Below are 23,066 nucleotides of genomic sequence, written 5' to 3'. Positions count from 1 at the left end.
TTGTTATAGGATTGTTATAGGATTTTTAATGGGATTTTAATAGGAATTTTTATAGGATTTTAATAGGAATTTTTATAGGATTTTTATAGGATTTTTATAGGATTTTTTAATAGGGTTGTTTTAGGATTTTTTAATAGGATTTTAATATGATTGCTTAATTATTTAATAGGAATTTTTATAGAATTGTTATAGGATTTTAATAGGATTTTTAATAGGATTGTTATAGGATTGTTGTAGGATTCTTAATAGGATTTTTTGTAGGATTGTTATAGTAATTTTATATAGAATTGTTATAGGATTTTTATAGGATTTTTAATTGGATTTTTATGATGATTGTCAGAGGATTTTTATGGGATTGTTTAAGGAGGATTTTTAAATAGGATTTTTAATAGGATTTTTATAAGGATTGTTAGAGGATTTTTATGGGATTTTTTAAATGGGATTTTTAAATAGGATTGTTACAGGATTTTATAGGATTCTTCAGTAGGATTTTATAGGATTTTTAATAGGATTGTTATAGGATTTTATAGGATTTTATAGGATTTTTAATAGGATTGTTCTAGGATTGTTGTAGGATTCTTAATAGGATTTTTTAATAGGATTGTTATAGGAATTTTATATAGGATTGTTTTAGGATTTTTTAATAAGATTTTTAATAGGATTTTTTAATAGGATGTTATAGGATTTTTAGTAGGATTGTTACAGGATTATGAAAGGTTTTTTTAATACGATTGTCATAGGGTTTCTATGGGATTTTTAATAGGAATTTTTAATGGGATTGTAATAGGATTGTTATAGGATTTTTATATAGGATTTTTTATAGGATTTAATAGGATTTTCAATAGGATTTTCACAGGATTTAATAGGATTGTTATAGGATATTTAATGGGATTATTATAGGATTGTTAGAGGATTTTTAATAGGAATTTTTAATGGGATTGTAATAGGATTGTTATAGGATTTTTACATAGGATTCTTTATAGGATTTAATAGGATTTTCAATAGGATTTTCACAGGATTTAATAGGATTGTTATAGGATATTTAATGGGATTATTATAGGATTGTTAGAGGATTTTTAATAGGAATTTTTAATGGGATTGTAATAGGATTGTTATAGGATTTTTATATAGGATTCTTTATAGGATTTAATAGGATTTTCAATAGGATTTTCACAGGATTTAATAGGATTGTTATAGGATATTTAATGGGATTATTATAGGATTGTTAGAGGATTTTTAATAGGACTGTTAGAGGATTTTTAGAGGGTTTTTAATGGGATTGCCATAGGACGTTTAATAGAATTTTTTAATAGGATTGTTATAAGATTTTTAATAAGGCACTGCTTTCTGTCAGTCGGAGAGCTGCGCACACAATCCCAGAGTTGTGCAGCTTCCTTCTTTACTTTTCCCAAGCTGCCGCTCTCTCCGGCTCGCGGAGGCGAAGGAGCGGCTTCTTCGTCTTCAGCGTCTCTTATCGTCTACACCTTAGCAAAAAGCTCTTCCACTATGTCCAGCAAGAGGAAACTGCACCAGCACAGAAAACATCTCCCATCGTGTTCTAGAAGTTCCAGGGAGGTCTGCCGAGTGTTATGCAAAAAGAAAGTTGTCCAAAACAGCTTCCAATGGAATTCTCAGGTGATTGCAAAAGGCAGGAAAGCGGTAAGGCACTGTTTTCTATCAGTTTGCAGGAGGCACACACAATCCCAGTGTTGTGCAGCTTCCTTCTTCACCTTTCCGAAGCTGCCTCTCTCTCCGGCTCCCGGAGGCGACGAAGCGGCTTCTTTGCGCAATGACGATTGTACCGCTCACAGTGCTCTCCTGAGCGCTGCTTCTGCAGATAGACGCCCAGGAGCGGCGCTTACCTCCGGGGAGCTCCGCAATTTCGTCTTAAACGTTTTTTGTTGTCTAAATCTTAGTAAAAAGCTTTTCCACTATGTCTGGGAAGGAAAAACTGTGCCCGAACAAAAAACATCTCCCATCGTCTTCCACAAGTTGCGTGGTGGGTCTGAAGAGCGTTTGCAAGAAGAAAAAGAAAGTCGTCCAAAACACCTTCCAATGAAATGTTCATGTGATGGGAAAATCCAGGAGCATGGTAAGGTACTGTTTTCTATCTGTTTACAAGCTGCGCACACAATCGCAGTGTTGTACAGCTTCCTTCTTCATCTTTCCGAAGCTGCCGCTCTCTCCGGCTCCCAGAGGCGAAGAAGCGGCTTCTTTGCGCAATGACGATTGTGCCGCTCACAGTGCTCTCCTGAGCGCGGTTTTTGCACAAAGACAGCCGGCAGCGGCGGTTATCTCCCGGGAGCTGCGTACCTTCGTCTTTAGCGTCTCTTGTCATCTAAATCTTAGCAAAAAGCTTTTCCAGTATGTCTGGCATGGAGAAACTGTGCCAGCACTGAAAACATCCCTCATCATGTTCTAGACGTTGCACGGAGGCCTGCAGAGTGTTTGGCAAGAAGAAAAAGAAAGTCGTCCAAAAAAACTTCTAATTGAATATTCATGTCATTGGAAAAGGCAGGAGCATTGTAAGATACTGTTTTCCTTTGGTTTACAAGCTGCGAACACAATCCCAGTGTTGTGCAGCCTCCTTCTTCGCTTTCTTAAGCTGCCGCTCTCTCCGGCTCCCGGAGGCGAAGAAGCGGCTTCTTCGCGCAAAGACGATTGTACCGCTCACTGTGCTCTCCTTAGCGCGGCTTCTGCAGAAAGAAGCCCGGGAGCGGCTCTTAGCTCCGGGGAGGTCCTTATATTCGCCTTTAGCGTCTCTTGTCGTCTACATCTTAGCAAAAATCTTTTCCAGTATGTCTGGCACGGAGAAACTGTGCCAGCACAGAAAACATCCCTCATCATGTTCTCGAAGTTGCACGGATGTCTGCAGAGTGTTTGGCAAGAAGAAAAACGAAGTTGTCCAAAATAACTTCCAATCGAATGTCCATGTGATTGGAAAAGGCAAGAGCATTGGAAGGTAGTGTTCTCCATCAGTTTGCAAGCTGCACACACAATGCCACTCTTGTACAGCTTCCTTCTTCACAATTTCGAAGCTGCCGCTCTCTCCGGCTCCCGGAGGCGAAGAAGCGGCTACTTTGCACAAAGACGATTGTGCCGCTCACAGCGCTCTCCTGAGCGCGGCTTCAGCCGAAAGACAGCTGGGAGCGACGCTGATCCAAGGGGAGATCCGCAATTTTGTCTTTAGCGACTCTTGTCGTCTAAATCTTAGCAAAAAGCTTTTCCACTATATCTGGGAAGGACAAACTGTGCCCGAACAAAAAACATCTCCCATTGTCTCCGACAAGTGTAAGTTTTCTGTGCTGTCTAGGTGGCCTGGAAAGGCCCAGGGATGGCCTTGAAGAGCCCGGCGCTTCAAAGGACGAGGAGAGACTTCTGATCTTGTCTCGGTCTCGGTGTTTATTAATTGTTTATCTAAAAGATTTTCTTTCAGCCCGACAGAGGTCTGCACAGCAAGTCAGCCATGGGCACACTCCTCAAGCCCCCGGGTGGTCACTTATCTTTATACCTGAAGTTACGTGTACAATATTTATCATTTTTCCCCAATACCTTCTACCCTTATTAACCGGTGCACTTCTAGTAATAACCAATCCCAAAGTGCCACCATCACCACAGAAGATGGAGGCCAAGAAGAAGAAGAAGAAGAACAGGACACGCCCCAATTCCTCCATCTTACTTCTTTAGACCCCCCTGTACCAAAATCCTAAATCCTGTGTTTTACACTCTAATTAACTTATCCCTTCACCATTCACCCAGTGAAATCCTCCCATCCTCATACAGGTGTCGTCTCCTGTGTCGGATCAAAGTCCAGCCACCAGACACTTCTGGCAACATTCCAGGACTCCCGAGCCCCCCAAGGGTGTTCTCGGCCACTCTGCACCTCCGTCCTGAGGTGCTGAGATCCCACATCTCCCCCTTCTGTTTGCACCAGGAAGACCTCTTTTGCTGTCCGATTCATAGCGTGTTTTAAACATGCAAATATGCATGGGACGACAAGTATGAGGACTAGGAGAACTATTAAAACATAGAACCCTACTCTTAAAATTCCTCTCCAAATGGGAGAGATGTCAAAGAAGTCTACCAGCTGATCGATCCATGATCCTGTGATCTCGCCAAGTTTATTTATGCTGTCCTTTATATTTTTGATACTTTCATGAACTGACCTTGAATGATCGGAGAGATTCATGCAGCACATCCCTTCAAACTCTTCACACCCATGTCCATGAGCGAGCAATAGATAATAGATCGCCGCTCTGTTTTGAAGAGTCGCCTGCCTTACACCACTGATGTCTTTTAACATGTCATCCAATGCGACAGACACAGATCGTGCATGTTTGCTCAACCAACAACCCATGCGGTCGATTTGAGTCAAGGCTACCCCTGATGCTGTTTGAGGTGAGAAAATTGCGGTAGCAATACTCGCTTTCTTGTCCCAAGAAAATATTTTATCATTGCAATCTGCCGCATATTGTTCTATTGATCTTTTTTCTCTGCGTTTTTTCTCCCTTAACATGTTCAAATCAGGCGATAGCATTGAAATTTCCCCAATGCTGCATGGACCTCCCGTGGCATTAGCAGGAATGCCGTGCCAAATTCTGTCCCCGCAAATTAAAAACAAACCCCGTGGCAATTGCACTGGGACTTGGACCAATCCTTTGGTAGTTTTCTCTATATATTTACACCATGCTGACGCATTCTTATAGAATTCATGAATGGGAGTCAAATCGACAGTTTTCGCCTTTGTGACATTCGGAGCCTCAAACTGCATGCAGAGTTCATTCGTCATGGACCCAAAAATCTCCAGTTCCTGAGGTTCTGCAGAAGCCACAGGAAGTAGACGTGTCCAAGCACACCACTCTTTCACAGGATCTTTAACGATCTGCGAAATGTTAACTGCGGAGTGCCCTGGAACTGGCCATTCGTCCACTGGCAATCCAACCATGCATGCTGAAAATGGTTTTCCTGGCCTCGAATGTGTCAGGCAAATACTATCTAAATTTGCTGCCTGAGCTAAAGTCTCCCATACATTTTGCCTTGGTTGAGTAATAGGTAAATCACCCCCATTGCTTACTGCAATGAATGAAAAGATGATGCACATAAGCATCATGAAACCCATAATTCCGTTTCTGCGTGAAATCATTATTCTGTTTTACATTCAAGACCCTAGAGAAGATTCCCCCAAAGTCTTTAGTTTCTTTTTATTTTTCTTCTGATTCGTTCTGTGCAGTCCGAGTCTCGACTTCCGTCTGAGTACTCGTCTCTTTGTTTCTTGGATCAACGTTCTCGTGTTCTCGCGTTCGGAATGGCTTCACGTGCCGCGCCGACACCCACTTCAGACCTCGATCTGTGGAGATACAAGCGAAACCCTTGCCCCAAGTGATTAGCTTGAAAGGACCTTCTATTTGTCCTGTCTCTGGGTTTCTGATCAAAACTAAAGGATTTTCCTTTAGCTTTGCCTGTGTGCTGTTTAAAAAATGCCTCACGATTGGTGGATTAGGTTCTGAGGATGAGCTATTTAGGAAATTCAACACATACAGTGCCTTATTTAATTTCATGTGAGGTGTTGCCTGTGGTTCACCCCTTCTCTGTCTGTCCAGAAGGGATTTCAGGGTGTGATGTGTTCTTTCAATGATTGCCTGACCTGTGGGTGAATGTGGAATACCAAACGTATGTCTGACACCCCACCTCTTCAGGAATCTGTCAAGCACCCTGCCTGTATACGTTGGCCCATTATCTGTTTTTATCTCCTGCGGCACACCTAACGCTGCAAATGCTTGCAGGAAATGTCGGCAAGCATGATCTGCCGTTTCCCCTGCATGTGCTGAAGCAAAGACTGCACCTGAGAATGTATCTACAGAAACATGAACATTTTTGAGCCTCCCAAAAGATGGATATTTTGTGACATCAGCCTGCCACAACTGAAGACTTTGCAGCCCCCGCGGATTGATGGCTCCGGTAGAGGAAGGTGGCTGCACAAGCTGACAGTCTGGACAGGCACTAATGATTTCCCTCGCCTGACTCTTTGTGAGGCGAAAGGATTCCATTAGCCCCTGCGCATTCTGATGAAAGAACGCATGACTTAATCTTGCCTGCTCAAAAATGTCCGGCAGTGTTTGCGAAATGGGCATCGTCAACCTGTCCGCCCGAGCATTCCCTTCCGCTAAAAACCCCGGAAGTGTTGTGTGAGCTCTAACGTGTGTGATAAAATACTTTCCTTCCCTGCTCTCTAGCAGTGTTTTCAAGCTTGTCAGATATGAGTATAAAACCTCATTACTGACTTCTTTCAAGAGCGAACCTTCCAATCTCCTGACCACACCCGCAACATATGCGGAGTCTGTCACCAGATTGAGAGGTTGTTCGAACAACTGAAATGCTTGGACAACGGCTGCCAACTCCACAATTTGTGGAGAGCCCTGAACCATCCTCACGTCAGATTCCCAATCCCCTGTCATTGAGTCTCTCCACGTGATCACTGACTTGTGTGTCTTCCCTGAGCCATCCGTGAACACTGTGATCCCGTCCAAAGGCTCTTCACTTATTTTTGGTTTTGCTCTATAGCATATCTGCGATTGCAGTATTCTATGTCGTGGAAAGTGGACTGTACAAGTTCCTGGGAATGCCAACAACGCGATTAACAGGTCTTTCGATTGTTGCATTGCCCAATCGAAATAGTCTCGCTTCAAAGGTAGTCTGATGACTGAGAATTCTCTTCCTGCCATCGTCAGCAACCTTGTTCTTGCCTTTGTGATGATTTGTGCTGCCATCTCTAAATCTGTAAGAATTGTTTTTGCGGGCCTGTGTGGTAGGAAAATCCACTCTGTGATTATCAAAGAATCCTTTTGCGATTCGTCCCATTGGAAGATCAAACCATGGAACTGTGTTTTCTTCCCCAGCACTGCCAACTGAAAAGGCAACGTTGGAACAAATCGATGTGCCTGCCTTTTCTGTACCGCGTCTGCGACTCTCTCCAACTCCTTCTTCGCTTCTGGCGTGAGCGTCCTGGGAGACCGAATGTCTGTGTCTCCTCTCAAAAGATCGAGCAGCGCTGGGATGTCGCTGTTTGTGATTCCCAGGACTGGCCTCATCCAGTTGATTTCTCCTAAAAGCTGTTGCAGATCATGCAAATTGCTGACCTTGGTGCTGATCTCCATTTTTTGAGGTTTTATTGTTCTTTCTGAAATTTTCCACCCTAGATATTTCCAAGGTGCAACCTCTTGAATCTTTGAAATGCTGATTTCCAGACCTGCCTTTTGCACCTCTGCAATCACACAGTCACGAGCTTCTTGCAGCTCCTGCCGTGTTGATGCTGCAATGAGCAAATCATCCATGTAATGAATGATCTTCACCTTCGGAAATTTCTTCCGCGCTGGTGCCAAAGCTCGTGCCACGTACCATTGACAGATTGTCGGAGAATTTTTTAGGCCTTGCGGAAGAACGACCCAATGGTACCGCTGCAGAGGCGTTTCCCTGTTGATACTCGGAACTGAAAAGGCAAATCTCGGAGCATCATCTGGATGGAGTGGAATACTGAAAAAACAATCCTTGAGGTCAATGACCACAAGCTGCCAATCTCTGGGAATCATTGAGACAGATGGAAGTCCCAACTGAAGGGGTCCCATGTCTTCTATGACTTCGTTGATCTTCCTGAGATCGTGTAACAATCTCCATTTGCCCGATAGTTTTTTCTTGATGACAAACACTGGAGAATTCCAAGGGCTGTCCGTTGGCTTGATGTGTCCCTTTCGCAATTGTTCTTGGACCAGGTGTTTCAAAGCACTCAATTTTCTCCGCTCAAGGGGCCACTGATCCACCCAAACTGGATCATCTGTTTTCCATGTCAGCTTCAGTGTGGCGAGTGCTGCAGTGACCCCTATTAAAAATCCACCTCGATCTTCGCGCCCCATTGTGCCAAAAGGTCCCGACCCCAGACTGTGATCGGCTTTTGGACGACAAAAGGACGAATGATCGCCGTCTTGTCTCCTGGTCCTGTGACAACGACAGAATTCTCACTTTGCAGACACAGAGATGCTCCCCCTATGCCTGAGAGAGAACCCATTGGCGCGACCAAGCTCCAACTGCGTGGCCAAAAGATGTACGATATTACCGTTACATCCGCCCCTGTGTCGAGCATACCTCTGATCACTATTGTCCTGTCCCTACATGTCAATTGGCATGTGAGCGTGGGTCAGTCTCGACCTATGTGTTTCACCCATGTTGTATGTACTTCAACATGTTCCTTCATAGGGAAACCTTCTTCGTCGAAGATTGACATGACCTCTCCAACTGCGTGTGGCGGCAATGCGAAAGCTCTCGCAACCACAGTGTTTTCCGGTACAGTCAATGGTGGACGAAGCGCTCTTGCCAAAACTGTTAATTCTGTATTTTTGTCCGCTGAGATGACTGTTGGATAGACAATAAGTCCAAGAATACTGCATTTATCTTGTCCGATTATCAAGAAATCTTGTTTCTTATATGAGTCCCCGCAGATACCCGTTGGTATCTCCGCATGACTTTCATCTAAAAAGCATACTAGTCTTGAAGCTGCCAGTGCACACTGTGCCCCTGGTGGGAGGAGGTCTGGGTCACTGCGGAACCGACTGAGGGTTTTGCTGAGGGCATCTGCTTGTCGCTCGCTGATGATTGCCCTGTCTGCTCTTGTGACACCGCCAGTACTTGTGTCTGAGCGCGCTGGCTTACGGGCGCGCTGCGCCTCCCGTTTCCCGGATGCGGTAACGGGTTTCCATCCACGTCTGTCCGGGAATAACATTCTTTCGCTGAATGTCTGCCTCTTCCGCACCGCGCACAAACTGGCCTTTCCGCCTTCTGTGCTGGTGCTGGCGTATGTGTCCGTGGACAATTCCTTTTCATGTGGCCAAACTCCCCACATTTGTAGCACTGTCCTCTCGGGGGATTGTTCTTTTTCTGCATCGTCGCAAGAACTTTGTTGATGTTCTCGTCCTGCTGTTGCAGTATTTTTTCGAACATCTTCTCCAGTGTCTTGTTCTCTGTTTGCCTTTCTGAATGTCCCTTTAACTGTTCTTCCCATTCCTCTCTTAATTCATTCTTCACGATCGATGCGACATGCTGAGGTGTTCCCACCTTGCTGCATGCCTCCACCATCTCTGCCAAGGATGGCCATCCTGGCATGGTGCTAATGACCCGTTGACAATCTGGGTTGGCATTGCCGAAAGCTAAACTCTCCAAGAGAGGCCTCTTCGCTTCTTCGTTCGTCACCTGTCGATCCACGGCTTGCGTGAGTCGATCGATGAACGACATGAATGGCTCTGTGGGACCTTGCCTGATGCAAGAGAACGGGACTTCTGGAGCTCCTGTTGGTGTAATTTGCATGATTGCCAATCGCGCTGCTTCTTTGATGTCACTCAACACTCTTCGTGGAAGCCGCGCTGCTTGTTCCCCTGGGTTGTCATCTGGAGGATCTCCTGCTAACTGCCCTTCTGTGAGGTTCGCGTTTGGCCGACCTTGATATCTGTTCTGCAATTCAGAAAGATATTTTCTCCACCTTTTTTCCCAGACAAGACTTTGCGTGTCAGTAAGAATCATTGCCACAATACTTCGAATGTCATATGGTGTGAGGTCATATGTAGTGCATGTCCCTCTTAGTAGCTGTTTGAAGTTTTGTGAATTCAGCCCAAAGGTTTGAGCCGCCTTCCCCAAGTTTTTAAGTGTTTCGTGACCCATCCTTTCCCACCTTGGGTTCTGCCCCTGGGCATCATATGTCACTGGCATTGTCAAATCTCCTGATCCTGGAAATAAATGCTTTTCCTTTGCTAATGCTTTTCTAATTTGTTTCCAGTCCATCGTCTTCACTGGCTCTTGAAATTCCTCTTCTTGAGGTTCCATTGGGATTTGCATGAACAATGGTGTTGTGGATGTCATTGGTGATTCATTGTGCCTCATTTCTCGCCTTGAGGTTTTTGGCCTCGCTCCTAAATCCGAAAAGGAAACTCGAGGATCCCGTTGATATTTCTTTTTCGCTGCATCAACTGAATGCAAGAAGCTTTTTGCTGCTTCTGCTGCTGACAACATCCATGTCGGAACACCTTCCAATGCTGTGATCCTTATGACATCTTCTCCTTGTAGCTGTTCTTCATCTGAGCTTTCATCATCTTCATGAAATCCCGAAGTCGATGGATAATCCCTTTGTTGTGTTAATATTGTTTTCTTTAAAGTGCTTTTCTTTTTATATAATGTTGGAAAAAATTGCTGCATTGTTGCAGTCTCGCCACGAGATGGCGCTGTGGCTCCGCCGAACCGGTCCGGCATGTCGTGCACTTCTGTCCTCCTGCCACTAGGTGGCGCTGTCACTGGCCTCCCCAGCTCTGATGACGGAATGAGCTCGACTGCCCCGGTTCCTCTTCCGGTCGACTGCCGTGTCGGCGATCTCACTTGAGACCGTGTTTGCTTGGCTTTTAATTCAACTGAAAATGGAGCTTGAACACCAGAACGTCTCCCTTGAAGGGAAGGGACTGGGACTCCGAGGGTTTCATCTGAAGGTACCAATTCTGGAGAGGGTGTGGTGCCGGGGGACGTAGAGTCCTGAGCACGGCCCCTCCTCGCCCGAGACGTCACAGGGGATCGGGCCCGCCCCCGCCCGTGCTCTACTCTCTGCGCATGGGTGCTTTCCGAGCCATTCCCTGTCTCTCCTGAGCTTACGTCACTCTCTCCCCCTTGTTCCACCTCCGAGGTCTCCTCCCCTCGGTCTGTCCCTGACTCTGTCTCCTCCTCCTCTGACATTGTGTCCCTGGCTCCTCCCACCGGTGTGTGCCGCCTGCCTCCCGCCGGCCCCCGGGTCCGCCCCGCAATTCGAGCCGACTTTGCCCCCGGGTTCTTGCGAGTTTTGCCCGCCGCGCGCGTTTCCGCTACTCTGCCGGCCGGGGCGGCCGCCACCCCTGGCGCTGTGCTGACAAAAGCTGCACTGGAATTCGTGTCTCCCTTTATCTCTTCACCCGCGCTCCCCGCCTGCTCCGCCGCTGCCGCGCCGTGCCCCCCGCGAGGAAGCGCCCCCCCCAATCCCCTCTCTCCCTCCTTCACCTCCCCTTCCGATCCTGACTCCCCTGTACTCTCCGGGGTTTCAGGACGTTTTAGGAGCTTCCTGGGGTTTCTGGGTTTTGGGACCGGGGGCTTTAATATTATTTCCTGCTCTCTTTCCTCGAGAGCCCTTTCCCCCTGGCTTCTTGAGGCCAGAGCTAATTTTTTTCCGGAGCATTGCTCCCCCCCTTCCTTCTGAGGGTGCCGCAACTTTTCGTTGCTCTCCCAGTCTTTTCGACTGTACCGAAATGCCTTTCTAGCATCAATCTTGCCGGCGAGAGCAGCTTTAACGCTGTCTCGTCTTTTTTTGTTGCTAAGAAATATAAGTGCCTATTGATTTCCTGCCAAAACCCCACTTCAAATAGCAGGCATGTTTCGGCCAGTGGGTAATTAAGCCTTGCCCACAACAATAGCTGTTTTAATTCTTTCTTTGGGATCCCTTCTGTATATGCTTGAGCCACGCCTTGTAAGGCGGACAAAATTTCCCGTTGTTCTTGGGAGAGTGTAGCCCCCATATTCTTATTTTTTGACCTTCTCACCGAATCTGTCGTCAGAGCTGTCTGAAGGCTCCTGATCTCCGCCCAGCAGGTCACAGGAGAAGGATCCAGAGGCGCCTTCCGGTTCCGATCCGGACTGCTCTGCTACGAACTGTCTTCGGCAGAAGCTGAGAGATGGAATTCTCAGTGACTGCTGTTTTTTGCAGACTCTTCTGGCCGTTTTTTTTTTTCTTCTTTCTTCTTTTCCTTTTTTCTTCAGGCTTCTCTCCTCAGGAGCTGTCAGTGCTCTCCTGGGAACTTGTCCTAGATCGGAGCTGCCCTCTCGGCTCTTCAGCTCTTCAGCTGTTCAGCTCTTCAGGGCTGATCCCCCCCCGAAAGGGTTGGTGGGGGTGCCCACGCAGCGAACGCCACTTGTAAGTTTTCTGTGCTGTCTAGGTGGCCTGGAAAGGCCTGGGGATAGCCTTGAAGAGCCCGGCGCTTCAAAGGACGAGGAGAGACTTCTGATCTTGTCTCGGTCTCGGTGTTTATTAATTGTTTATCTAAAAGATTTTCTTTCAGACCGACAGAGGTCTGCACAGCAAGCCAGCCATGGGCACACTGCAAGCCCCCGGGGCGGTCACTTATCTTTATACCCGAAGTTACATGTACAATATTTATCATTTCTCCCCAATACATTCTACTCTTATTAACCGGTGCACTTTTAGTAATAACCAATCCCAAAGTGCCACCATCACCACAGAAGATGGAGGCCAAGAAGAAGAAGAAGAAGAACAGGACACGCCCCAATTCCTCCATCTTACTTCTTTAGACCCCCCTGTACCAAAATCCTAAATCCTGTGTTTTACACTCTAACTAACTTATCCCTTCACCATTCACCCAGTGAAACCTTCCCAGTCCTCATACAGGTGTCGTCTCCCGTGTCGGATCAAAGTCCAGCCACCAGACACTTCTGGCAACATTCCAGGACTCCCGAGCCCCCCAAGGGTGTTCTCGGCCACTCTGCACCTCCATCCTGATGTGCTGAGATCCCACAGGCTGGGGCACAGGAGGGAGGGGGCTTGTTCAGAGGGAGGGGCTGCACTGGAGGGGATCCTGTGGACATCTCTCAACTCTCCCTGCCACAGCAATTCTGGGTTTTGTTTTCTCTCATTGCCTGATCTTCTCTCTGCTTCCTGAAGATTTTCCTCCTGCAGGGGTTTCCCTGTGCCTGATCTGTCCCTGCCAGCACTCACAGACCCCAAATCTCTGTGCACTCTCCCTGGCCCTACAGAACCCTGCCTGTTTGCAGGGCACTGGCTGGGAGCAGGTTCTGTTTGCAGCTTGGAGAAAGGACAGCTCAGAGTCAGCCTGATGGCTCCAGCAAAGGTGCTGCTGCTGCTGCTGACCATGGACAGAGTGGCTGAAGGCACATTAGGGATCTCCTGTGAACCTACTGGTCACTAAAAGGAACAGTTTGGTTGTCTCAGGCACCACTTACCAAAATTAAAAACTAATAATTAATATTCATCCTTTAATATTTATCCCCCCTCCCTGACACTCTCCAGTAGTAGGAATCTGAGTACAAACTCTTAGGAAATTGCCTCATTTTTATCAAAATCTGTCTTGGAATATTCTGTGACTGATCAGAACCCCTCAGTACATCAGAGCTTCATGAGCATTTCACCTCCCCTGCACCAGAAATACCCAGAGTTGTACTCACAGAGTCAGCAGACATTGGGATGTTGCAGCTTTAGGAGATAAAGAATCTTTCTGGAAGGAATGAGCTCCTGAGATTTGTTTTGCATTCTTTTATAGAAGAAAAGAAATTTATTAAACTTTTGGTTTGTCCAGTGTCATTGGAGAAGTGGCACTTTCAGCCTCCAATCCATGGTCACTTTTAAAAACCTATAAATGTTAGAGTCAGAAAATAAACTTCCTTTTCCTTCACCTTCAGAATCCCTGAAAAGAACTGCTGCACCTCACCTGCACCTGGGTGCTGGGCCCCAGCTCCTGAGGGCAGCATCATCTCCCTGCTCACCTGTGACACAGGTACCAGCTGGGGAGTGAAAGAGCTGGGGCTGGGTGATCCCAGCGACAAAATAAAGCTGTGCCTGCTTTTAATGTACGAATTGGTGTTAAAAAGTGTGAAAAACGCTAATCACGTGTTTTTAAAATTTCAAAAAGTTGAATGATAATAAAATGGTTCTAAAAATAGCAATGTAATTAGAGTAATAATAATTTGGACAATTTGGATTAGGACAATAAGAGACAATAGAAGCAAAGAGTTATGCACGTCCGGGTACCTTTTTCTGGGCAAAATAAGCCTGATAAAGGACACACGTTAACAAGGGATTAACCCTTAAAAAACAATAACCTGTTGCATATTCACACACCTCATACATGATGCATAAATTCCATTCAAACACAGGATTCTGTCTGGTCAGTGTCAGCTTCTTCCTTTGAATCCTGACGGCTTCTTCCCGAGTGAGGCGGGAAGAAGTTCGTTTCTTCTGATAAGAGAGCAATAAATTCTCTTTCTCTGAAAGATTTAGGTGTCCTGTGGCTGCTGACTGGTGTGAGTCCTTTCTTTAAAAAAAAAAAAAAAGTATCTTACATAGCATAGTTTCTATTTTAACATTTTGTTACAACCTACAACTAGATTTAACACACTACTTAAGGAAACTAATACAGCATCACTTTCTGACGTAACACATAAAGTATTCGTTTGAATATCTGCCAGAAGCCAGTCAGAAACCGCGCGTTATTCAAAATGCCCATTGCGGTGGGTGGAAGGCGCTGATTGGTGCCGGGGCAGGCGGAGGCCGCTGCGGGCGGGTCCCGTTGCCAGCCCGGCCCTGCCCGTTCCGGCCGCGTGTCCCTGGCAGCGGAGCGGCGGCGGCGGCGGGTGCGTGGTGCGGGCCGGGCCCGGGGCTGGTGCAGGGCCGGGCAGATCCGCGGTGCCTGAGCGGGGCTGGGGGGGCCGGGCAGATCCGCGGTGCCCGAGCGGGGCTGGGGGGGCCGGGCAGATCCGCGGTGCCCGAGCGGGGCTGGGGGGGCCGGGCAGATCCGCGGTGCCCGAGCGGGGCTGGGGGGGCCGGGCAGATCCGCGGTGCCCGAGCGGGGCTGGGGGGGCCGGGCAGATCCGCGGTGCCTGAGCGGGGCCGGACATGGCTGGGCAGATCCGCGGTGCCGGAGCGGGGCTGGTGCAGGGCCGGGCAGATCCGCGGTGCCCGAGCGGGGCCGAGCATGGCCGGGCAGATCCGCGGTGCCCGAGCGGGGCCGGACATGGCCGGGCAGATCCGCGGTGCCCGAGCGGGGCTGGTGCAGGGCCGGGCCGATCCGCGGTGCCCGAGCGGGGCTGGGGGGGCCGGGCAGATCCGCCGTGCCCGAGCGGGGCTGGTGCAGGGCCGGGCAGATCCGCGGTGCCCGAGCGGGGCCGGACATGGCCGGGCAGATCCGCGGTGCCCGAGCGGGGCTGGTGCAGGGCCGGGCAGATCCGCGGTGCCCGAGCGGGGCTGGTGCAGGGCCGGGCCGATCCGCGGTGCCCGAGCGGGGCTGGGGGGGCCGGGCAGATCCGCGGTGCCTGAGCGGGGCTGGTGCAGGGCCGGGCAGATCCGCGGTACCCGAGCGGGGCCGGTGCAGGGCTGGGCCGATCCGAGGTGCCCCGAGCGGTCGCTGCCCCGAGCGCGGTCCCCGAAGGGCGCTGAGGCCCAGGGCTCCGGGCCGGGCCCGGCGAGGCGGCGGAGGGCCGAGGGCGCTGAGGGCGATGGCGGCGGCGCTGAGCCGGGGCCGCGGGAAGAGCCGGGCCGGGGCGGCTCTGCCCGGGGGGGATTTTGCTGCCAACAGCGGCACCGGCTCCAGCGCCGGGCCAAGGGCTGCTGTGGCGGGGCCCGGCTGCAGCCACAGAGAGCGGCCCTGGGCGCTGGAAACGGCGGCTCCGGGCTGGGAGGGCCCCAGCAGCAGCAGGAGGAGGAGGCGGTGGCCGGGCCCGGGATGAGCGCTGGCATGTATTATCTGAGCGGAGCTGATGTCTCTCACGCTTTAGCTCTAGAATTACTCTGAGGCCCGGCCAGCCCCCGATCCCTCTGGCACTGCAGCTTTTCCCACTGCTGGCGTCGAGTGCTCAGGCCAGGCTGGGACCACTTTGAGGCAAGGGCTCTGAGGCAGAGGGGGAATTTTCCAGAGGAGAAATCCATTTGGATTGAGGTGAAATGTGCATCTGTGAGTTCAGTCTGCAGCTTGTTGTTTAGTCTGACTGTGACTCTGTTCACAGGGGTCCAAGGAGGAGGGAAGAGACAAGGATCTGACTCCATGTTTCAGGAGGCTTGATTTATTATTTTATGACATATATTAAAACTATACTAAAAGAACAGAAGAAAGGATTTCATCAGAAGGCTAGCTAAGAATAGCAAAAGAAGGAATGATAACAAAGGTTTGTGGCTCGGACTCTGCCCCAGCTGACTGTGATTGGCCATTAATTAGAAACATCCACATGAGACCAATCCCAGATCCACCTGTTGTGTTCCACAGCAGCAGATAATCAATGTTTACATTTTGTTCCTGAGGCCTCTAAGCTTCTCAGGAGGAAAAATCCTAAGGAAAGGATTTTCCATAAAAGATGTCTGTGACACTTATGCATAGTAAACTTTTTTCCCAAAGAAGTTTCCATATTGCAAGACCTGTTTAGCATGGGTCCTCCTCAGTTCCACCTTTTTAGGGCATGTGTATTCCTTGGTTGTGGTTTTGGTTCTTTCTTATCATCTTCAGTTTTGGCCGCTGCCCACACTGCCTTCAGAGGATGAGTGCTGATAGCTGGCACATCTGTACCAGGTGTCTTCATCCCATGTTCATTGGATGTTATCCCATCCAAGCAGACACTGTAACACAAGCACACTTATATCAACTACATCACTATTATGTCTAAGCTTATAATTAACAACAGAAATAAAAACTGTATCTTTATAACAAAGTTATTTTAACAGCACCCATATAAAATCCATGTTAACATTTGCACAAAGCCAATATTGCAATCTCTATCTATAGCAGGCCAAGGGCCGGGCACCCCTCGGCGGCTCCGGCCTGGCAGAATTTTGGGGGTCCCGGTGTTTGGTGCCGGCAGAGCACCAGCGCTGGGCCAGGGGTGCAGGGGACCCTCCCTGGGTGGGGATGGGGTCGGGCTGCCCGGGGCAGGCGCTGCAGCGTCAGCCCGGAGCCACGGGGGGATGGCCCGGGCCCGGCAGGCTGGGGGCTGGCACAGCGGAGAGGGGGCCCCGGAGCTGGGGGAGCCTCTGCAGCCTGCGCTGTCGGACACCCCAATAAGGGGGAGCCCAGGAGCCCGGAGATGGTGGCACCATGGACAAGGGACACCCATGGTGTGAAGAATGCATATTTTATGATTGGCTCTTTGCAAATATTAAAACAAATATTATGTGTTATGTTAGAATGTTATGCTGTATTGATTTTTTAATTGATTTTTTAAGTGTGTTAAATATAGTTTAGGTTATAACATAATGTTAAAATAGAAACTGTGTATGTGAGGTATTTTTTAAAGAAAGGAATGAGGTACTCGCAGCAAGATGGCAGCCACAGGACACCTAAATCTTTCAGAGAAAGAGAATTTATTGCTCTCTTATCAGAAGAAACTAACTGCTTCCCGCCTCCCTCAGGCTTGAAGATGCCGTCAGGATTCAGAGGAAGAAGCTGACACTGACCAGACAGAATCCTGTGTTTGAATGGAATTTATGTATCATGTATGAGGTGTGTGAATATGCAACAGGTTATTGTTTTTAAGAGTTAATCCTCGGTTAATGTATGTCCTTTTTTGGGCTTATGCTGCCCAGAAAAAGGTACCTGGACGTCTATTACTCTTTGCTTTTGTTGTCTCATATTGTCCTAAATCCTAATTGTCCAAATTACTAATGCTCTAATTATATTACTATTTTTATAACCATTTTATTACTATTAAACTTTGAGAATTTTAAAAACAAGTGATTGGCGTTTTTCACCCTTGGGTACCCTGGGTGCTGAAACGGGGACCCTGCACAGGCAGCACCCCTGGGCCCCTCTAACTCACCTGGGGAGCCCAGGGAGGGAACCTCTGGGGTTGCCCCAGCAGCCCAGAGAGAGGGGACACCAATACACAGTGGGGCTGCAGGAGCCCAGAAAGGAGGGAGCCCCTGAACTGCAAAGTAGGGAGACCAAAGAGGGGAACTCCTTGGTGGGTGTTTTTTTTGCTGAATTTTGGTGGTTTGGGTTTTTTTGAGGGTGGCTGAATCCTGGTGGTGTGGAGGTTTTTATGGACATCAGACACCTGGTGAATTCTAGAGATGGACTCAGGCAGGAGGAACAGCCAGTCCCCAAAATCCCACTCTTGGCATCCCTCATCCCCCTCTGCAGTCCTCCCTCTAACATCTTTAAGCCTCTGGGAAGAGCCCGAAGGGATGGAAGTGCCTAAAACGCTGCTGAAGTGCCTGAGCTGCTCTCACCTGTGGATGTTCCTGTCCACAAACCTCTCCTGGTCAGTGCCACGGGGGGCTGGGAAGGAGTTTAGGGGATCCTGAGAGGACTGGAAGGGGTTTTGGTGGCTCTTGGCTCCATTTGTGGAGCTGGGAAGGGGTTAAGGGGGCTCTGGAGGGGTCTGTGGGAGAGTTTTGGGAGTTCTGGAAGGGCTGTGTGGCTTGGAGAGAACTTGGGTGGGTCTTGGCAGAGGTGGGAAAGAGTTTTGATGGATCTTGGGGCCATTTCTGTTGCACAGAGTGGTTCGGGGTGTGGGGGGCAGCAGGGATCTGTGGGGTGGTTTGATGGAGCTGGAGTGGCTGTGGGGCTGGGAGGGGGTTTTAGGGCAGTCGTGACCCCCCAGACCCCCAGAGCTGCCCCCAGACCCTGCCCACAAGGTGCTGCTGGGGGACAGGGGCTCCATGGAGAGGTTTGTGTTCCTGGCACCCTGGGAGTGAGGGGGGATCCCCAGGGGCCGTGTGTGACCCCTGCATGCCGGTGTCACCCCCTTGTCCCTCCCCACAGGGCTGCCCCAGCTCTGCTGCCCCAGAGGGAATTTGGGGAGGGGGCAGAGGGGGTGAGCAGCCCCTGCTGGGGGATGGCCCCAGCCCAGCCCCTTTGTTCAGCACCGAGCTGGGCTGGGGCCGCAGGAGGAAGAGGCCGATGGGAAGCAGATCCTGCAGCTGGGACAGGGCTTGGGGTCAGGGCAAGGTCCTGCCCTGCACACCTGGCTCAGGTGTGACCCTGCCCCAGCAAGGGAGCAGGACATTCCCATCCCCACGGATCAGGGCTGGGAGCAGCACTTGGAGCTCAGATGTGGAAATACTGGGAGCGACTGGGAGCTCACTGAGAGGGTGAATTATCCCCCCTTCCCCTTCTGAGGCTGCCCTGCCAGCTGAGAAATGCTCCTTGGGCCTCGGCCTTGGCCAACAGCCCCTGGGCTCAGCTCCTCTGCAGCTCATCACAAACACTGTCTGCTCCAGGCACTGCTGCTGCCCAGCCAGCTCCTGGTTCCTTTAGCAGCAGCCCTGGGAACTGTTTTTGTTCCCTCAGTGGCACAAGATCCCTGTTCTCACCCTGCCAAAGAAAGCTGTTGGTGCCAAGGGCAGCCAGGATGAGCCATTGCTGGGACTGAAGCCCCTCTCTTGGGGCCCTGCTCCAAAAGGAGCCCTTGGAGCTCTCCTGGGCCAGCGACTCCCTCTGAGTGGGGCCTCTCCCAGCTGGGAACTCTCCCGTTTGCTGCACTCCGGGATCCTGAACAACCACAGAGCCTGGGCCGATCCCCCCACTCCTCCAGGCTCAATCCTTTGCCCTTTGCTGGGGAGATGCCAAAGGATCCCCAGTGAGCATTGCCTGCCCTCAGGGGAATTGCTCACAGGTGCCTTGCACTGACTCTGTGTCTGTGTGCACACAGGAGTGCCTGTGCTGGGGAAATGTGGCAGAAATGCTGCTCTCTGAGGGGTTTGAGTGCCTTGGATAGCTGAGCCAGTCAGGCTTGTAGGTAAGGTTAAATCACAAGCTATAAGTGAAGTTAAATGCTGCTAAGAGTAGTTCTTAGTTACTAAGTTGTTACCTTTAATATAAGTTATAAGCTAAGTTAATATTGTAAAGTGTTTTTCCTCTGTTAAATTGCAAAGTCATACATTTAAGTTAGGTTAAATGCTGTTACACTCTGCTCTTATGCTAAATTGTGAACTTGAAGGTATCAGTTAACATTAAGGTCCAAGTTAAGTTTGAGCTCTGTTAAGCTTTTAGGCTGTATTCCTTTTATCCTTGCCCTCACTGTCTTTGTGTCACACACACAGGGACAGTTCTCAGTTCATTTCTGGTTTGATTACCTGGACTCTGTTTGGTTTTGTTGTTGCTTTGTTTCCCTGGTGTGCCTGAAGTGTCCAGTCAGCAGAGTGACTCTTGCCAAGGAACTCTGTGCTGCTGTCCCTTAATATTAAATCTGGTTTTTGCTGCTCCCTTGCTGGGGAGTTTTTCAGCGCTCTCAAGCCCTTGTTCGTAACAGAGTGAAGGAGCCCTGGCCCAGGCTCTGGCCCTGGGGGACACGGGGACGCTGCCGGGGAGTCCCTGTCCCCCTGTCCCACCCCCAGGGCCCCGGCCCCCCGTCCCCGTGTCAGGCTCTGGGGTCGATCTCGTGGAACATCCTCTGGAGGAGGCTGCGGGGCCGGGGGACCCGGGGGGACAGGGAATCCTGCTGTGCACGAGCAGGGTTGGACTGCTCTGGGGGGAACTGTGAGGGTGGCTGGGGCAGAGTGACCTCCCCAGTGATGTCACAGAACCCTCAAGAACTCAGTTCTATTGAAACACTGAAGTTTCTTGGACTTTAAACAGATCCCTGTGAGGGACGCAACTGAGAAAGTGTCTCCAGGTTCCAGCTAGAGCAGAACACTGGAGGCAGTGATGACAGGTGGGGACAAACAAGGCAAAGGTGTCTCTGGTGCTGAGTACACCTGGATGTGTTTGAGGAGTGCAAAGGGCCAAGGCCTGAGCCCCAGCCCCTGGCCAGGCAGATCCTGTCCCTCCCTCCTTGCTCAAGGCTCTTCCCGGGATGGGCACTGGCATGTGGGGATGGGCAATGCCAAGGGCAGGAGCATGGGGCGGCCCCTGCCAGGCTGCTGAGCAGGGACAAGGAGGCAATGAGGCCCCAGGCCTGCAAGGGGCGCTTGTCCCCTCCTGGCCCCAGGACCAGCAGCCATGGCCAAAGTCCTGCCCAGGTTGGCTCTGGCAGGGCTGTCTTGCAGCTGCTGCCCATCCCTGTGCCCTGTGCAGCCCAGGCTGTCCCACGGAGTCCCTGCCCTGTGCCTCTGTCCCTGCAGGCTGTCGGCATCCCCGGCTGCCCCACCTGGCTGGGCCCTTCCTTTGCTGACAGCTCTGCCTGGCCACTGCATGGTGTTTGGATTGACTGATCAATTAGATCAAAGCTGTATTGGACTGTCTGAAAGGGGATGAGTTTCTTAATAAGTACAGTATGATATGATATAATGTAGTAGAATAAAGCGATGGATCAGCCTTCTGCAATCATGGAGTCAATGCTAATTATTACCTGGCTGGGAGCCTGCAACAACAGGCAAATACTGCAGTACTGATAAACAGAGGTACAGCCAGGGGAGGGAGGCAGGTGGAAAAGGCTTTGTGCTGTCCCTGCTCTGAGGGGATCCTCAGCACGGCCCTGAAGATCTGCACATAGGAGAAAACAATGAACACAAAACAACCAAATACCAAAGACTAAGCACGATGAGCCCAAGTTCCCTGAGGCTGGAGTGTGAGCAGGAGAGCTTGGGGATCTGGGGGATTTCACAAAAGAACTGGCCCAGGGCATTGCCATGACATAGGGGCAGGGAAAATGTATTGGCCGTGTGCATGAGAGCATTGAGAAAGGCACTGGCCCAGGCAGCTGCTGCCATGTGGGCACAAGCTCTGCTGCACAGGGGGCAGAGGGTCCTGTGGTGCAGGGCTTGGCAGATGGACACAGAGCTGTCGGACCACATGAGGGTCAGAAATGAAAGCTCTGCTGTGATAAAGAACAAAAAGAAAAAGAGCTGAGCAGCACATCCTGAGTAGGAGATGGTGCTGGTGTCCCAGAGGGAATTGTGCATGGCTTTGGGGACAGTGGTGCAGATGGAGCCCAGGTCAGTGAGGGCCAGGTTGAGCAGGAAGAAGAACATGGGCGTGTGCAGGTGGCGGCCGCAGGCTACGGCGCTGATGATGAGGCCGTTGCCCAGGAGGGCAGCCAGGGAGATGCCCAGCAAGAGGCAGAAGTGCAGGAGCTGCAGCTGCCGCGTCTGCCAATGGCAGCAGGAGGAAGTGGCTGATGGAGCTGCTGTTGGACATTTGCTGTGGCTGCACTTGGGCACCTGTTCATGGAGAACGGGACAGTGAAGGGTTAGAGGAGATACCGGTAACCAAAATCAAAGCAATTTCTCATACACCCTCCTTTGTAACACACAGGGACATGCTCTTGTGTTGAAGAGTTCTGATGTTTTCTTTTTAAGCTCTTTCCATGTACTTCCTGGTATTCTTGGATATCAGAAACCCTCAGCATTTCTGCTGCCCTCTGGTAGAACAGAGTGATTTCCCTGAGGCAAGATAATGAGTGGAGACTGGGGGCAGATGATCATTCTGTTTGCAGTTCCTCTGGGCTTTCACTTTTCTGAGGTGGAGGATATTCACAGTCCCACGTTTCTCTTAAAAAACCCCAGGCACTGCTGAGAGCAGATGGATCCATCACAGCCCAGCTCCAGATTTGTAGCCAAGGACTCACATTGCTCATTTCACCAACCCAGCAGCATTTTCAGTGTCACAAACCTCTGCCTTTCCCCATGGATCTTATCACTCACAGATGCTCTAGGACAGGTTTGCATGCTGGGTTGAAGCTCCCAGCCTGGACTAAAATCTCAGAGGGACTTCCAAGTGTCCTTATGATGGCATTGGATGAAGGGAGATGCAGCTCCTTCCCTGGCTGCACTGCCAGCATTGCCCAGAGCCGGGCACTGGGGACAGCGTCACCCTGAGCCAGCGGTGCCCCTTCCAGAGCCCCCAGGGCTGGGCAGCTGCTCCCAGCCCTGTGCTCTGCAGAGGGAACTGGGCCCGGGGCTGCAGAGCTGCCCCATGGCTCTGCTGCAGCTCTGCCTGCACAGGAGGGGCTGCACACCTTGGAGCCCCGGCCCTGAGGGCAGAGGCTTGGCTGGGGCACAGGAGGGAGGGGGCTTGTTCAGAGGGAGGGGCTGCACTGGAGGGGATCCTGTGGACATCTCTCAACTCTCCCTGCCACAGCATTGCTGGGTTTTGTTTTCTCTCATTGCCTGATCTTCTCTCTGCTTGCTGGAGATTTTCCTCCTGCAGGGGTTTCCCTGTGCCTCATCTCTCCCTGCCAGCCCTCACAGACCCCAAATCTCTGTGCACTCTCCCTGGCCCTACAGAACCCTGCCTGTTTGCAGGGCACTGGCTGGGGGCAGGTTCTGTTTGCAGCTTGGAGAAAGAACAGCTCAGACTGAGCCTGATGACTCCAGCAAGGGTGATGCTGCTGCTGACCAT

General features: G+C 50.3%; 1 protein-coding gene and 1 non-coding gene across 2 annotated transcripts in view; one reads left to right on the top strand and one right to left on the bottom strand.

Annotated features, from left to right (window-relative positions):
* The window catches only part of LOC131570466 (zinc finger protein 850-like), a 748,589-nt gene that overhangs the window by 341,774 nt on the left and 383,749 nt on the right, over positions 1-23,066 (bottom strand). The gene's annotated exons all lie outside the window — the stretch shown is intronic.
* Positions 15,514-15,596, top strand: LOC131570546 (small nucleolar RNA SNORD45). Its single transcript, XR_009275890.1, has one exon. It is a non-coding gene; the product is annotated as a small nucleolar RNA SNORD45 (small nucleolar RNA).

The sequence above is a fragment of the Ammospiza caudacuta genome, chromosome 35 (assembly GCF_027887145.1).
Source record: "Ammospiza caudacuta isolate bAmmCau1 chromosome 35, bAmmCau1.pri, whole genome shotgun sequence".
NCBI classification, from domain to species: Eukaryota; Metazoa; Chordata; class Aves; order Passeriformes; family Passerellidae; genus Ammospiza; species Ammospiza caudacuta.
The sequence above is the reverse complement of the archived record's forward strand: the minus strand, read 5'-3'. Positions and strand labels throughout refer to the sequence as shown.